This window comes from Diachasma alloeum, unplaced genomic scaffold (genome assembly GCF_001412515.2).
Source record: "Diachasma alloeum isolate Michigan unplaced genomic scaffold, Dall2.0 Dall_scaffold_00219, whole genome shotgun sequence".
NCBI lineage: Eukaryota > Metazoa > Arthropoda > Insecta > Hymenoptera > Braconidae > Diachasma > Diachasma alloeum.
In genome coordinates, this window is record NW_021680384.1 from 599078 (window position 1) to 614811 (window position 15734).

At 40.1% G+C, this 15734-nt stretch overlaps 1 protein-coding gene and 1 long non-coding RNA gene across 3 annotated transcripts in view; one reads left to right on the top strand and one right to left on the bottom strand.

Moving 5' to 3' along the window:
• The window catches only part of LOC114841172, a 150921-nt gene that overhangs the window by 33343 nt on the left and 101844 nt on the right, over positions 1–15734 (top strand). Inside the window, exon 4 of the long non-coding RNA XR_003783042.1 lies at positions 13103–13229. This is a non-coding gene — a long non-coding RNA (uncharacterized LOC114841172). The remainder of the gene's footprint in view (positions 1–13102; positions 13230–15734) is intronic.
• The window catches only part of LOC107037409 (alkaline phosphatase), a 67641-nt gene that overhangs the window by 31505 nt on the left and 20402 nt on the right, over positions 1–15734 (bottom strand). The window lies entirely within an intron of this gene.

Consider the following 15734-nt stretch of genomic DNA (forward strand, 5'->3'; position numbering starts at 1 on the left):
GTGGGCTGGGGGGGGGGGGGGGGAGGAAAAGAAAGCGATCCGCGTTAGAGCGAAAATGGAAGGGTAAACAAAAACAAAAATGTCTCTCTCGGTTCCGTGAACGTCAAACGGACGAGGCATGGGGGAGAAAAATCCGATTTTACGGAAATTAGTTTATCGCTCCGGAGAGATGGGAGGAGAGGGAAATTGTTCTATTGAATAGTCAGATAAATTTTCTCTGAAATTAGAAACAAAAACCCCATCATGCCCCACTAGATTCTGAACTAGAAACAAATAAATTTTCGATGGAAAATTTATTTGGATCCATGAATTTTGTTAACGGATGATATCCACTTGTTGAACTGTTGATCATTTTGGGAAACACAGGATTGTTCAGTTGTCATCTTTGATGGCTGATAAAATAGCCTGATTAATTCAACATCCGTTATACTCGATAATAGCCCGTACCAGTATCGTTTTAATAGCCTATGACAGCCATGGAAAATTAACCCAACCCCCTCTCTGGAATCGAGACAAATTGCCCTGTTCACCGGCTTGTACCCGTGTTATGTCCAAATCAAGGTATATGGTCTGATAAACTTTTACACGTAACATCACTTCTCATTAACCGTATGAATTGTAACGCGAGATGCAATTTCTACGGGTGACGGTTGATGGTAAAAAAGTGCCTGGGTAATTACAATTTTTTTTTAAGGTTATTTTTTGTTTTGTCTCCTTTTGGGGTGTACGAAAACGCGGAAGAACTCGGGGGATTTTCCTCGCGTCACACTACACTTTGTGAACACGAGAGCATTGCCCCGAAAAATTTTTCGCGACACGAAGTCCTTTTAGAGTGAAAATGTTGGTAAAGAGGTTGGAAAAATGTGAGGAAAGGTATCAAGTTTTTTTGGGAAAGGATGATAGTACAATTTAATTATCTTTCCCTTAATGAACTTAATTTCAGTGTAAGGGCGACCCGTTTTGTCCCGTGGGTTCTTGAGAAACCGAAAGAGTGAAATTATCGGGTAGATGTTCGATATTCAGGGACAACGAAGGGTTCTTGATGCTTTTTGGGATTCTGTAAGATTCAGCAGGAAGGTGGGAAAGGTGGGGCAGAATGGTGCAATTTGAATGAAATTGTAGAATTTCTTAGTTCTTAAAAAATGTTAAAAAATGACTCAAGACTTTTTCAATTTCACTCTGCCAGTGTAAAGTTATGGCTAATTGAAAATTACCGCACACACCTAAGGAGCTTTTTGATGGAAAAACTGTTCCCTGATTGTTCTATTTTCCACATTCCCTCCTATCGATTATTTTCTATGCCGCTCACAGCCCTAGCTGCATGTGGACACCACAGAGCGATGTACCCCAGTTTCTCATTAAAATTTACGCCACGCCAATTACGAGATTCAACAGTTAAAGCGAAAGAGAGAAGTTCTAGAGGAATTAAATGACTTGCAATCAGACCTGGATATTATGCTCACTCAGATCTCCACGGTATCTCCAGGGCTTTTCTATCGACTTTCCGGCTAATTTTTAATTTATGAAGATGAAATTCGTGGGAAAACGAATGAAAAAAAGTGGCTAAAATTGTAACAGGAAAATGAATGAGAGGTAAAAGTGCTCGAGTTGGAGTTCAATGGAGAAAGAAATGGTTGAAAATTCAAGGGGTGCCTTCCAAGTTTCATTCCAGTCGCTTAATCGCGGCGTGATTCAGACCGATATAGGGATTGAAGTCGATTGATGGAGCACGGGGATTCAATTACCGTCGGCTGAATGACGGGAGTATATATGTGCACCCAAAGTTCCAATGAACTCGTTCACAAACTTCAATTAAATTTTTACTGGCCTTTTCACTGCTTTTGGGGAACAAGGAAAATGCGTTTGGATAAGTGCGTCGATGGAAGTGTCATTTGGGAGATGAGAAAATTCACCATCTGTGAGAGATAATTTTCAATGATCGATAACTCGACAATGGTAGAGTGAAATGTAAAAAATCCTGAGTCAATTTGATGCTCATTTCATAAACTACAAAAACCTATAAATTTATGAAAATCCTACCATTTCCACCGTTCTGCCCCGCTTTTCGATCTTCCTCAAAGCATAAGTCGTAATAAGCTCCCGCGTCATCCTTCGTAAAGCAAAAAATGATTCTTCAATTTTCATAATTCGTCTTAAACATGATTCAGCAGTTGGAAAGATACGGGGTTATTAATCCTCCCACTGTAAAAAAGATCAGCAGTTCCACGTATACAGATATAAAAACGTCCGTGAAGAAAGAATTAAAACGATGGAAAAAGGAACAACGCAGCTCCCTCCCGTGCTACATCATTTACGGGTCAGTGACTCTGTTGAATCTCGATAAATAACAGCTATACGTGATATATAAATGTGAAATACATTTGGGTGGAGCAGTGCCGCAAGGAGCCACTCATTAATCTGTGAAAACTGCGAAAAAACCGCGACACAGAATTGCTTGAAACAGATGAGGAAAAATTGAGCTTTTCGAGTGGAAACGTTCTTCACCCACTTTTCGGTGAATATATCACATGAGAGGAGGGCTGGAGGCATGAAAATAGTCTCATTAGAGAGCCGGCAGGGTTTTCCATCGAATGAAAAAAAAGTCTTACTTTTTGTTCGAGTAGTTAGCGACTGAGCGAAACAACAACATCATGAAGCGAAAACAAGGATTCAGGTGCTTTTCGAAAAATCTTTATTCCTCAAAAAAAATATGTGACGTCCAATTTTTGACCTCATATAACGAAAAATAATTTAAAATTTTTTTTAATTTAAAAAAAAAATTAAAAATTAAAAAAAAATTAAAAACTTGACCTCACATAATTTTTTGAGGGTTAAACGGGAGAAATGAGTTGAGTGACCACTTCGCTCATCTCTCCCGCTTAACCCTTGAGAATTTTTGACCCTTACATACCAAAATTCGCTATCGTTCCACTTCGCCCGGCCCATTCTCCCCTAATGAATTTACAATTACAAAAAAAACAGTTGTAATATCATAATTTCCCTCACAATTTAAGGACGATGTTCTCCCATATATGCAACAAGATTACTTTAATCTCCATGTCCTCCAGATATAATCAAGAGCCCTCGAAAGCATGAAATTGTTATTATGCTGTGCTCTATGTTAACCTAAAAATGTGAGTTGAAAAATCCGTACGAGTGCTCAGGACACGTGAAAATCCGTGGGGAAAATCTGACAGCTTTTGTTTATACTACAGCATTACAATGCACCTGGGACAAAGAGCCCCTCGAGGCTCTAATTTGAGTGGAAACGCCTCTCTTTCGTGGGGTTTTCGGGCGGCAGAGATCTACGTAAAATGGGATTCCAGCGCGGGAAGCCAAAAAAAATGAGGACAAACAGAAAGGGTAGGACGAAAATTGCGGGTTGAGGGGAGTGTTCGGCATCAACACTGTGATAACAAATTGTTTTTTTACCTCCCCCCCCCCACCCCCACCCCTCCTTCTCCCCTTGAATGAGAGGAGGGGTTGTGAGTGGAAAACGTGGTGATGTATATGAAAATGTAGAAATTGTGAGTTGTAAAGGGGAAGAGGTGGGTTAATGATGTCTCTCTGGAGCTCCTCGTCGCTGAGGAGGGACTGCGTGGCATGGGGGGGACGGGAGAATAAGATGGCTGACAGGGGAAACATGATGAAGTGTTTGGAAAAGGGTGAGCATATGGACTTTGAGGCTTGGCAGGTAAATTTGCGTCTGGCGGAGGGAAGAATTATGGGGCTGGAATTGAGCCCTTTTGATGCGAGAGGATGAGTGATGGTTGTTGCTGTGGGATATGTAAGTATACCTGGGAATTTACAGTTCAACATGGGGTCGTGGTGAAAATGAAAGTTTTCACGTTCACAAGCTGCTTCTTTGGCGTGCGCGGTAGTTTTCAATTGTCGATAACTTTGCATTGGCTGAGTGAAATAAAAAAAATCTTGAGTCATTTTGAGGGTTTTTTCATGAGCTACAAAAACCTACAAATTCATTCAAATTGCACCGTTCTGCCCCACTTCTCCTCACTCCTTCTCGAATCTTACAGAATCCCAACAAGCGTAACACATGATTTGAAATTGAAAGAGATTTTTCAGTCCAATGGTTAATCTCTAGATCTATCGTTCCAGGTCAATTCTACTCCTTCTATCACTCCATTACCGAGAAAAACCTAGTTTAAAAAATGCAAAAGAGCTGAAAAAACCTTCAATACCTTCAAAGTTTCTCCGATAAATGAGAAATACCCGGCAATCAAAAGCAATTGGTGTCCAACTCTTCCTCGTCCCTCGAAATTACGCCATTCCCCCCCCCCCTCTCTCTCTCTCCCACGGGTACGAACTGAGCAAAACAGCAACTGGTTAAAAATTACAAAGTTCGAGGCAACACGAGTTTTCTCCCACTTCAACATTCGCGCTCGAACGATTCCACCGGATTGAGTTTTTCCCGGTAAAATCGATGGAAATTGTGACACGAAAAATCCCGCCATCACACGATACTTGGATTTCACGACCATCGAACATTTCCATGATGACAAAATGAAAAAAAAATAATACAAAATCCGCTTTTCAATTTTTTTTTCGCGACTTTCATTTTTTTTCGCTGTTTCACGCGTTTTTTTTTTCATCGAATTTTCTTCCTGTGCTTTCGACAATGGTCAACCCAGTTATCCATCCCCCTGCCTCGCCCCATTTTCTCTCTGTTGACACGTATTGTATGGCTATACCACTGATTTTAACCGTGTCTGTAAGAGCTTTTGGCTTTCAGTTGCGAGAGAAAATGAAAATAAATCGAACCTGTCCCTTCGATTTTTCTTGTACACCGGAAATCGAACTTGTTCAATGAAGTATTTCATCGTTCGGGTTTTTCGGGGAGACATGAGGGCGATTGGAGGGAATTGGGTAGAATGGAGCATGTCACGTGATGGGATTGAGGGGAAAGAGTTTTTGGACGTACAAAGAATTATTTTTTGCTAAAAGAGCCCGATGAAATCGTTTTCATCTTCTTTGCGGGAAATAGAGGATTGGAAAGGGCGTAAGTCCCGAGATAAATTTTTGTGATAATAAATAATGCCAAATTAATTTTTTTACAAATTCAGTAACAACGGTTTGAGTCGATGTTCACTGTTGGTCAGTTTTCAATGAATATCTTGGAATCAGAGGCAGATAGCAAAATTTTTATGATGACCTTTTTTGTAGCTCTCAACTTGCTCTACAAAAAAGCTTATGAGGTAAAATTCGCTATCTCCCTTAGATTCGGAGATTTTCTTCAAAAAATCATAATTTTCACGGAACAAAATTTTTCCTCCATTTTTGTTGGGACTATTTTTAAAGAGGGGGGGGGGCAAAACGGGTTGATATGACGGTAAATTCTTAAAGTAGTTGTAATTCCGTGAAAGTTGTAACGAGTTAATTTTTTGGAAGCATTTATCCGCGAGAATTTTCATACCAACGCGAAGTGAAATGGCTGCAGTCTCATTTCCGTTTGGCAAAGTAAAGCGAAATTATATTTCTGAAAACGAGCCCAGGAATTTCTGTGCCCCAAGTAGAGAGAGTACTCGTGATTGGATTATTGACCATGGTTAGTAGTTGTACGTGACCAAGCGTAAGCGTTGGCGATACTGGGTGATCGGACGTGAGTTTCATCCACTTCGGTACTCATAACCAAAACTTAGGGGCAGTGAGTAAACTGTCTACTAAGCTGCAGTATTCTGTGATTACGGGAAAGACAAATGGAACGTTGGATAAGCATGTTGATGAGTGAAACTTCAAGACAGTGGAAGATTTTGTTTTTATTTAATTCTAGTGAAGATTATCGCTTATGCCTGAGCAGAAGCTTTCGGACGGGAAAATGTTCCTTGATGTGGTCTGACTGAAAATTATGCGATTTGAATAAATTTGTAGGTTTTCGTAGCTTATGAAAAAGCCTTTAAAATGCCTCAAGATTTTTTTAAATTCACTCTGCCGATGTCGAGTTATCGTCAATTGAATATTATCGCGCACGCGTGCGACGGTTTTCACTTGAAAAACCAACAAATTTCACGTTCTCCGTTGAGTCAGTATTCTCCTTAAGTTTCTCCTGAATAGAATTCTTCATGAAGCATATAAAACGCGTGAATACATTCTATTCACCTCTCGATTTTCCCTTAATGCTCACTCCCTCGCGGAGAACAGTCCTCAGGATTACAGTCACCTGAGTGCCACTAGTCCGTACACTTTCCCAAGAAATAAAAAAGATCGTATAATGTTTAATGCCGGAAGTATACTCAGAGTGTCTCCATATCCTCTGCTGTCCTATTCTTGAGAAAATCAAATGCAGTTGAATCTTGGATAATGGAGGTCATCTACCCTGCAAGCACCACTCCGAGATTCACCAGTGTCGTTTCGAACGATTGTGTTGTGGTGCCGTTACTGTTTGCCTTCTGAAAGCCACCCGACGGCAAGACAAAAGGGAAGCGAGTGCATTGTCTTGATTCGGAAAAATTGATAAATCAAACAGAGGGATTGTTGATTCTCGTTCGGAGCTTCGTTCTCCGTCTAAACAACTTGTTTCTGATTCTGGTGCATCGATACAGATGCCGGAGTTAATTGCGAGCGCTGTATCGCTGGCGGGAGTTTCTGTTGATGAAGCAGAACAAAAAAGTCACGTCAATATTTTTCATTCTGCCAATAATTTTTGTGAGCTTGAAAACCATTGGAGATAACTTGGTTAGCTTTATTGTATTGACAAGCTGATGAAATTTACCATTTGATTGAAAAGCACGATATCATAATGATGATGATGATATATCCAGATGAATCATCTAAATCATCATAGGAGTCATCAAATCATCTTGAAGAATGAGACGAAAACCAAATTATGTATAAAGAACTGCGATGAAATCCTCGAAGATAAAATGAAAATAAATCAGAGAGCAAAGTATAAACAAGTGTAGATGATCAAATGAAGAATAATAAAAGCATATGGCTGTAGGTGTAACAGCGCAAATCAAGAAGTCACATCACCAGAAGCTCATCCTCTGATACCGCAGTGCACCATCAACGGTGTTTTCAATTAAGAGACAGATCTCATCTTGATAAGCCGCACACCATCAGCTTTCCTCCCCCAATAAGCCATCAGCACCAGAACCAAAGGGATCGAGGGTCAATCGCTGGGGCGCGGCGAAGCATCTCACACCTCAGGAAACGAAGAAACGGAGGAGTCCGCTTGTAGATGCAAACAGACCTGGTGCCTCACGACCGATTAGTAAAAACCTCTTCCCCAAAAACTCCAGACAAGGACTTGAGAAATGTCTCATCAGAGAGCAAACAAAATTCCGTTGAACTCCATTCATCCAAGACAACAGGCTCGAAGGAGGCGAAGTTCAGAGTCAATAAGTAAACTACATACATATGCAGTTAATCATCGCTCTTCCCTCACCTCAATTAGACCAATCAATCCTCCAGTGAAGTGCTCTGTTATTCCATCATAATCTCTCATGATGAAACATTCTGAAACACGGCTGAAGTTAATGCAGAGTAAAGTGCGAAAGCTACGGCTACTACTCATACTCGGTCGACCGCATGATGAGATATGCCCTTCCCTCATCCCCTCCACCCCCCCCTCTCGCTTGTGCATTCGAGGTATGGGTGGATCGTAAAAGTTTATTCGCTCATGGGTGCCAAATTAAGTGGAGAAGCAAATGTCTCTTGTAGTTGTACCTCTAACCTCCGCAGCAGCATGAAATCGTTCCGCACCAGGGGCTGTGTTTGTATCCACTGTGCGTTCATTTCCTCCTCCCTCATTTCTCTCTTTCCTTTTGGAAGGTTCGAAAAGCGCCGACGGGCGAGGGAGGGAGGGGGGATGCATCACAAAGGGATTTGTTGAGGTGTGAAGTGAGCAAAAAAAAGAAGACGCGCTCGGGGAAATTTCAATCTTCCGTTTGCTGGAATAGCTGGCCAGTTCTGTTTCTTGAGGGGATTCCGCCAATTTCTGTACGTGAAGAACGGCGAAATTGGGTGGACGATGTTGCCAGATGTTTTCAGGGTTGAAAGATTCGGGTGTAAATTGAATTTTTCAATTTTATGAGAATTTTTTTTTTAATCTCCAGAGGTTGCTATCGACGGAGATAATCTGACGCGTCAAGTGGGGTCGGATGTGACCCCACTTGATAGATCAAGAAATTCACCATCGAAATTGAAAAAAACAATCCATTTTGCCCGGATACTTCCCGAGTTATGACGAAAAAATTTTTTCATGAAAACTAGTCTTAAGGAACTTACGCCCTCACGCCACCAATAAGAAGTTTCAAAAAATCCCTGCTCCGTGCATCGAATAACTCCACCAAACTAAAAACAGAACGATCCATATTGCCCTTGTATTAAAAAAAAAATAAAACCGAAAAAATGGTTTCATGAAAACTGGCCTTTAGCCGCAGTTGATCGCATTTTCAACGGAAATTTCTCTTCTTAACTTTATAGGGTGCAAAAATTAATGGCAATGCCCGATTAGTCAAGTGTGTTACGTGACGCATATGTTTACGGGAGCTGCACAGAGGGAGTCTAGCTGGTGCGATTGCATAGTTGGATAATAACATAGTTTCAACAAGCCCAGACACGTAACATTCCGGAGTGTACTACATACTTGGCGAACAATGTAATACGTTGGTACACACGAGTCACATGAATCAAGGATGCAATCGACCCAATGTACACGTGACATTCTTCGTTGTGGAAGTCCTTGAAGGGGAAGCACTTACGAAAACGAGATCGGTTGAATGTTTTTTCTCTCGTCCATTTAATTTACATTTGATTTTCCTCATCGGACGAGCAGTGGTAGTTGAGGAAAATCTGTGCCACTGCCTAGCCAGGAAAATTTCCAATCAAAGTGAAGGGAAAAACAACCCGTTTTGCCCCCTAGCTCATAAGTAAACGTCAGGCGATGGAGGAGAAACTTGGCGCGAGGCTTGACCGCAACTCTCCGAAGCCAAAAATTGTTTTCGAGTTGTGCTAAGAACGGATGGGGCAAAATGGGTGATTTTTTTTTTCATTTCATCGGAAATTTTTCTGGCTTCACAATGACGCCAGTCCCATGGATCTACTCCTCACAGTTATGGAGCTATCCGTGAGGAAAATGTTTTAAAAGAAAATTGTAGATGAATACTGGCATATAAAACAATTCACTTAGCTCCATTCGTCCATAAACAAGACACTTCTGCCTGAGGGAATATCAATGGCTCCAGTGGCAAAGTCCATGGTGGCTGCAAACTGTTCCTAGGAATAACTTTCATAGTACAATGGACACTCCACCGCACCTCACTGATCTCAATATCTCGATTTTATATTTTTCTATTGTTCGTATACACACGGAAAGTTGATAAAAAAAATTGCATTGAAATTCAATGGAATATCACTTTCTGTATTTTCCCGAGGCACATTTTCCTTTATCGAATTCATGCCTTCTATTGATATTGCATTATTGAGTATCGTGGAATGAGGTGACAAAAATCATCCTCAAGTTACGATTCGTAACATCTCATGAATATACAGCGATGAAAACTTTAAAATTGTCGCATTGAGGGGATACAAAAACTTCTTTTCATAAAAACAGGGCTTTAGGGGGATTAAGGACGGAGGGCGGAAATGACCCCATTCGGGGGATCGGAGTCTTCACTATCAAAAAATTACTAATCTCATTCATTTTGCCCTCGTAATTCCATCATTGCGGTTGGATGATGTCTCTTCATGAAAATCCGCCTTTAGAAAAATCGTTTATTCCCAATATTATCAGAACTAATAACGCAAAATTGAAATTTTTCTTTTCATTCGTTGGGGAATTCCCCTTTACGTTTTTACGGAGGAATACACAATTTTTACATGAAAAAAATCCAACCCGTTTTGCCTCTAATTTCTTTTAAAATCGCTTGAAATCCGTTTTTTTTTTCCTGAAAATCCGCCTTTAGAAAAATCGTTTTTTCACAATAACTTCAGAACTAACAGAGCAAAACAGATACTGTTTTTTTCATTGGATGGACAATTTTTCAGCCCATTCAGTGATCTATAATAGCCAACCCCTCACCCCAAACCGCTCACTCGAGGATCAAATATTGGTTCATAAAAACACTCCCTGTCATACCCAAATCCCCCGGAAAACCCTTGCTCCATTAATTCCTCTGGATTTCCAATGAATCCATTTAAAAAATAGAGGTAACACAATAGTAACCACCAACAGAGAGTGAAATTTCGTGCAGAATAAGCCACGGAATTGAATCGATTCAACAACATTCCCCCGAAATCCCACATGGATATTGAATACAAGAGGGAGAATTATATGTATTGAGGTGTCTGGGGTTCCCATAACCCACTAGGTATCATCCTCCCTGTTCTCTCCCCCCCCCCCCCCCCCCCGGGAAAATTCAGCGTGTTCCATATAGCCGGTGGAGGTAGTTGTACCCAAATACCTCGTATAATTACGCCCAATGACAATACCAAACGCTATGGGATCAACAGCCCGTTGCGGTCTACACATCGGTGAGCCGTGTAACTCCACACGTCACCCTTCAGCCATAGGTGCATTGTTATCGAGGCTTCCAGCCAGGCTTCCATCCACCGTTGGTGCACGTCCTTTAAACTTTATACATCATTTTGGGTGGTGCACCAAGAGGTGCCTATGGCGTTTGTCAATTCCAGTTACCGTTCGTGCGTCAATATCCGGGGCTGGGTTCAGTCGAGAATGATTAATTCTTGAGGTTTTCGAGGTCAGGGTGATGAGTTTTTTTTTTGGCTAAAAGGAGAACGCAGGCTGAATTTCTCCGGTGTTTCTCATGAAAACGGCGATTTTTGAAGGAAGTTCGTTTTTGGCGATTTTCGCGAAACGTACGGAATAATTTTTTGCAATGAAACTGCGGTCAGGTCACGCGCCAAGTATCTCCCCCCCCCAGAGCAGCGCCAAGCAACCCTTCTCATTCTCTCCAAAATCAATAGAAAAATTTTCCAACAATTGAATGCAATCATTTTTCACTCGTTTTCATCTCCATTGAAAAAAATTTTTTTTTTCATTTCCACCGTTGAATTCAACCGAATGAATACCAATGCTAATGAATGAAAAAATATACCAGAAAGAGTGATAACAAGTGCCCCGGAGACATGACTAAAAAACCTCCCTTAACGATCCTGCAATTAAACTGAAATAAAATCAAAAATTACAACAGAACGAACTTTTGAAAAAGAGAATTTCATCACATGAAATTGTTGAATCGAACAATGAGGCATCTGTCGGTGTGAGATTGCAACGCTAATTAAACGTTAATGACGTGGTACGAGCAACTGAAACTAAGAATCATTTCGAGTTGAATTCACCCGAGTGAATCCCTTTATCCCCTGGTAAATGCGGGAGTGACAGTTTCTAACAGTTACGTCAAACGAATTTACCCCTCAATGAGCCAGAGAGTCAGAAATGTATTGAGAGATGGATGATTACGAGTAGACGTTAACGAGTCAACAGTGCATATCAGGACGCGTACTGGTATACTTGACGCGATTGGGCTTCATGTCATTACGGCTTCTGTGGAGCTCTCATCAATTATTGAGTGTCTGACGACACACGTAGATTTCTACTTAATGCGTGGATTAATCTTTGAGTGGTGACTGCAGAGAGACAGGGGAATTGAGAATGATCATGTTGGAGAGGTCGGGAATATCAGGACTGAATGGAGTAAGGCGAACCGTTTTGCCCCTGAGGTTTGGGAGAACTGAATTTAGGGTCAGGGATGAATTTGAGTCAAAAATAAATTCAGGTTTAGGTGTAATTCAGGTCCACTGGATAAATTCAGGTTCAGGTATTAATTTATGTTCAGGTATAGATTAAAGTTCAGGCGGATATTCAGAGACAGATGATTTAAGGTCGTGGAAAAAATTCGGGTTAGGTCTAAATTCAGGTTCAGTTATAGATTCATATTCAGAAAAAATTAGGCTAGAAAATTGATTCGCATTCAGGCATTCAGGTTCAGGCGTGACTCCGGATTCAACAGGAACTCATGTTAAGGTCGGAATTAAATTTACATATTGATAATAAGGTTCAGGTATAAATTCAGGTTCAGTCATAAATTCATCTTTATAAAACTCAGTCTCGACAATGAATCAATATTCAGGCATAAATTCAGGTGCGATGGATATTGGGGCTCCACATAAATTCATGTTCTGATTTAGATTAAGTTCGCACATTGATTCAGATGCAGGCAAAAATCCGGATTCAGGCATAAATTCAGGATCAGGTGTGAATTTATTCTCTGAAAAATCAGACTTGATAATGAATTCAAAATCAGATTCAGTCATGGATTCAGGTTCGACATAAATTGATGTTCGGATCTATATTAAATTTACGCATTGATTGAGGTTCAATCAGAAATTCAGTTCAGATTCAGGTTTATACCTGACTCAGGTCCAGCCATCAATTCACATCAACGCAAAAATACAGAATGACAATTGCTTTTTCGCCCTTCAGCCCTCAAAAAATCACTTTATTTTTATCTTGTTTGATTCAATGTTTCCAGGATATTCACGAAATACGTCCGAATTTTGTGCATATGAACAATATAGCTCAATGAACCCGCACCAATGGTCTTCAAAAATTCATAATTGGATACTGTAAATATTTCCCGGCATATACCAACGAATATTGTGTTAAAGCGTAAATAACATCAGCCGGTTTACTGCACACCAGTTAATCTTTCGTTCTCTCAGCACTCGCTCCTCTCTTTCCCTACACAATGCTCTCAACCTCTATTGTTTTGTCCGTTTGTATACAATGTGGGGAAAAAAATCTATTCATTAGCCCGTCAATTTCGGTATTATACTCGCGTAACATTTAGTCATAAATGATTAAACTATCTCGGCAATTATTAATTCATATTTTTTACTCTCATTGTGTGAGCGTTATATTTCAGTTGTGAATTATTAAGTTTCGGAATTAATAACATCGGAATGAATTTCAAACAGAAAATTATCCTGTTGTAAGAAATAATTGTTCCTATGAAAAATTACGAACAATAATTTAGTTATTGAGAATGTGAAAAATTGGAGATTCGTTCTTCGAAGGGATTTGGCCGAATAAAATGCTGACAATCTTCTATTTTTGTTTCAGAATCTTATTAAATCGTGACGAGAGTAAATTAAAGCCTGCGTCGCGATCTGATCGCCTCCACAACTGGTGTGTTATTGAGCCTCCGAGTGAGTACAATCTCTCTTACACGCCCAACATACGCCTCCCGGTAAGTACCCATTTCTCCCCGTATTCCTCACTCTCATTCTCAGCTTCTTATCGTTAAATTATGCGTCGGCACGTTTTATCGACGGGGGCGTAGTCAGTGCTGAGTTTTATTCAGCTGTTAATTTATTTCTCGTTAACGGTGAAGCACTGAAACAAGAAAGAATTGGAGAAAGTTTCGAGGGCCCCGCGGGGACAGCAGTTGGCGGCACCGTTCGGGGGCTTTTTTCGCGGAATTTAAATGTTTTGAGGTTTGATTGGTCTATTTGGTTGTTGGGGAATTGATGTTTTCTTTTGAGGATTTTTCATTTTTGGAAAAGAAATTGTTAAAAAATTGAATTAGTTGTTTAAAAAATTTGGTTCAATTTTCCGGAAATTCCTTAAAATTTCTTAAAAATTCTTGGAATCGCAGGAATTTTTGGAAAAATTCCTTTAAAATCCTTGGAATTGCAGCAATTTTTTAAAGAATTCCTTTAAAATTCTTGAAATTTCAGTAATTTTTCGAAGAATTTTTGCACGAATTCTTTTAAAATCCTTGGAATTTCAGGAATTCATGAAAACATTTCTTTAAAATTCAGACCACTCTGGAATTCCAGGAGAGATTTCTCCGAATTTTCCTGATTCTTCATCAATTTTCCCGGAATTAAATTGAAATTTAGTTCTCGTGAATTTACAAATTTTAAATAACAGAATTCCGTGAAATTTCAGTCGAAATGTTACTTTTAGAAAATTTCACACAGCGCAAGAAAAACTATTTAAAAATAAATATTTGAACAGAAAATGACCCACAATTACAGAAAACTGAAAAAAATCAAAATTAAAATTTTTTAAAGTGAATTCTCGCTCTATTCAATGGCGCACGTGTCCCCCATTCTCCGACATCGAAAGATAGTGAGAAAAATATAATTTCTCGCGTCATTAAATTCACCGTACTTTTCATCTCATTTGTATTCGTTGATGTAGTGCTGTCTGAAGTACGTTTCTTTCAATCTTTGAGCGGAATGACGTGTGTACATACCACCCTTTGAAAATCTTCACCAGTGCCCCCCGGAGAAATGCATCGTTACGGTTTAAAAGCGCCGGGGAATTCCGGTGAGTGAGAATTTTTTCATTTCATATGAAATCTCCGGAAAACTGGAAGAGAGAAAAAAATGTGAAAATTACGGTTTTCACAATTTTTTTCTCATCCCGGGATTATTATGTGAGTGCACACATTCCGTAGCTCATGTGTGAATTTCTGATATTTACATACCGAGGTGTTTACACTTCAGCCGCATCCAATGTTGTTCTTAGTCGTCTTTTTTTTTAACCGTAGTCATGTGAACAGCCGTAATTAATCGAGTTTTTTGTGGCTTTTCGTGGAGGTTGTGCCCCCTTTGTTACAAGTTTCCGGGGAATAATTGCGGTTTTTAGTTTGGGAAATGAAAATTGTTGAAATTCACTCATTAACGAAGAATTTAATCTCGCTGGATAAATAGTCCTGACGGCGTGAGAATGACTCAATTACAAAGTTGGACGAACTTGACGAATAGTTAAACTAATTGAGAAATAAGACAATGGGTTGACGAGTCGTGTGACGATTTATATTCACTGTACTTTACTTATTGACTCTCAACTCGGACTCCTTCGAGCCTGTTATCTTGGATGAATGGAATTCAATGGAATTTTGTTTGCTCTCTAATGAGACCCTTCTCAATCCTCTCCTAGAGCTTCATTACACTTAATAACGGCCATTAATACCGTAAACAAGTCAACGAAGGGTGATGGCTACACCCAGTGATAGTAACAAGCATAAATCATCCCCAAAAATGAGCGTCGAAATGCCGGAAAAGTCCACTTGGAGGATTGCCAGAGTGACCTCAGGCCCCGAAGCCGTACGAAGTTAAATAATAATTGTCCACCCACTCCCGCGGGGTAGAGACTTTCTATATACGGCTGACCGCATACACCACCAGCTTGCACGACTGAATTATTTTGTTGATGAAATATGCCCACAGCTACATGTACCCGGGGCACTCCGCGATTTGCGAGGGAGACGCGGTTCAACCCGCGGTCGAAGATTGCAATAAACTCCAATAAATCATTACCTGGGATCATCTTTTTTTTTGTTCGCGAAATTCTACTTTTTAAATCGTCAATGGAGTCATTATAAATGAATTAATATGACGAATCTCCTCTATTACGAATGATTATTCATGTTTTCAATTGCAAAACCAATTGAATACTCCCTTACAATCTTAAAAATCAACTGCTCTCGACGAATAGTCAAAAATATCGCGGAGATTAACACAATTACTCAGTCTTACTTGCACTTGAAAATTAGCTGGGGCGGTTGGTGGGCGGGAGGGAGGGGCCAAGGAGTAGAAAGTTTCCGCGGAAGTGGTGGTAAAGGCCCTAAGGAGAATGGGCGAAGACATTAATCGAGGTTTGAATTCATGAATACAAAGTGTTTGCGCCAGTTTAACTTTCTCAGCTTCCACACCCACTGGTCTCCATTGGTACCCCCCCC